Source organism: Mandrillus leucophaeus, unplaced genomic scaffold (assembly GCF_000951045.1).
Source record: "Mandrillus leucophaeus isolate KB7577 unplaced genomic scaffold, Mleu.le_1.0 Scaffold121, whole genome shotgun sequence".
NCBI lineage: Eukaryota > Metazoa > Chordata > Mammalia > Primates > Cercopithecidae > Mandrillus > Mandrillus leucophaeus.
Window position 1 is genome coordinate 3,012,862 of NW_012100432.1, and position 2,399 is coordinate 3,015,260.

Here is a 2,399-nt window from a genome sequence, read left to right on the forward strand (position 1 = left end):
ATGTTTAATATTTATTTATAAAGGCAATGATGTCACAGATTTTAATAGTAAAAACATTTTATTCTTTCTCTATGCCAGTTATCTGACCATTCAGTGCAAACCAAAGATGAAGGAAGAATTTTTCAGTCTAACCATTGTGCATGTCACCTGTGTTCCATGGCATAACATGTGCATGTATGCCCCATGGGGATGCACAGATGTCCTGTAAATGAGAGGGGAAATTTACAGTGAAAAAAAAAATCATTAAAATTGAGTGGCTGAAAAGCCTGACACTGAAAAATGGAAACTATTTGGAAAGTAAGTGAAAACTTGAAAAAAAATATGTACAAGCTTTTGACATTTCATAATGATTTATATAACAGGCTGCATGAGAATTAATTTGATATCAGATGTAATGCTAGCCATAACCAACTGCACAAAGCAGAGTGCATTCAAGGTTGAGAACATTTTTATATATATAAATTAAGTTTGAGAACCATTTCTCATTCTGTCCAATCAATGTTTTTTAAATATTATTTATAATAATGGGATTCTCCAAAGTTTAATATGGTGGCTTTCATATGTGCAAGTGGACTCGTGTAGGCATGTGTTTCATTCCTATCTGCAACAATTCTAATGTGCATTTGTATGTATGCTATATTTAAATACTGTGTTTCTCTTTGGTTGAGATTGATTTTTTAACTAAGCTGAAAAATAGTCCTAAAATTTTAATAAAATGCTACTAAACTGATACTATTGTTGTTAGAATAAATAAAAGAAGTGTGTCCTATAATTTTGAAGGAAATCCTGAGCAAAATCAACTTGTTCTATGTTTTTAATGCAGTTCTAAGCAATGTGCTGTACACACTGGTAATAAAATCATTTTAAGGGATGCTCCTTGACCAGCAACTCAAGCTACATATTAAGATTTGCTCTGTTTTTCATGTGTTTTCCATCAAGGAAGTCTGTGGTTACCTTCCTGATTCTGCTGGACTGGAAAAACATAGCTAATATGGTGTGATCTGGAGAAAGCTTTGATGCAGGGACTTTGCAAATAAACCTCCAGATGCCATATGGTTTACATTCATCTCTCAATTTATTTCCTATAAATGTCTATTGAATATTCCATTGAACCAACACATGTGAAACTAGAGCTGAAAGAGAACAGTATATAGAATACTTTGTGGCAGCAAGTGATTATCATATTTCTTTCCCAATATTGCTACCAGCCTTAAATGCATGGTAAATTAGTCAAATGCCAAAGTTCTCAGACTTAAAGCAAAAAATCAAGAAAAAATATTTAAGTTATCAAAACAAACAGTCCTGTTTTTATGTTTGGGGTAAAGTATCACGCTTTGGAGCAGGATTTATTTGTGGCAGCACTGAGTCATGTGTTTAAGTTGCCGCCACTTAAAACATAAAGTTCACGATGCCTAGGGATGCAGAGATAAATGCTATTAAGATGCTGCAAAGGAAAAATAATGCTCAGGGAAGAGTTTTACATGAATCTGTTTGTGGATTGGCAGGTTTTATATCATCCTCTTTGGTTCCATTCTGTTCTGGAATCCGGGCACCACCACACCATGATTCTGTATCAAGGAGACAGGCCAGAGTAATTATTCTAAGAACTGTGTTTGCTTAATGCCTCCCTCAGCTCTCCATTCTCCTTCCTGTTAAGGCCAGTGTTTCCAAAGACTGTTTTCTTGAGTAACTAGAGAAGACTATCCTGTAATTTTAGAGAATCCTTTTTTCTCCTAAAACTGCCTGCTGGTTTTGTCTTCCAGTGAGAAATCTTTTTTTTTTTAAATTATTTATTATTATTATTTTTTTGAGACAGAGTTTCACTCTTGTTGCCCAGGCTGCAGTGCAATGGTGCGATCTTAGCTCACCACAACATCTGCCTCCTGGGTTCAAGCGATTCTCCTGCCTCAGCCTCCCCGGTAGCTGGGATTACAGGCATGCGCCACCACACCTGACTAATTTCCTATTTTTAGTAGATATGGGGTCTCCGAATATTGCTCAGGCTGGTCTCAAACTCCCGACCTCAGGTGATCTGCCCACCTTGGCCTCCCGGAGTGCTGGGATTACAGGCGCGAGCCATCACACCAGGCCAAGAAATCCATTTTTTTCCCCTAATGAACATCCCTATGAAAATAGAAATAGCATCTAGCAATGGCCTAATACATGGCCAATCAACTTCACCATACTCATGTTACCTCCACTGTTTACTGTTATATGGCATTTAAACCCATGTATATGAATATGTGTTTATACATAAATTGATGGCAATGGAGAAAATATGGATAGGGAAATGAGAAAAATAATTTTCTCAGATGCAGCACTTTGTGGTCTTTCAGAACTCAGTTTTCCAAGCCTTTCGTTTAATGCTTTAATATTAAGGACTTGGTAATGTAATAAAG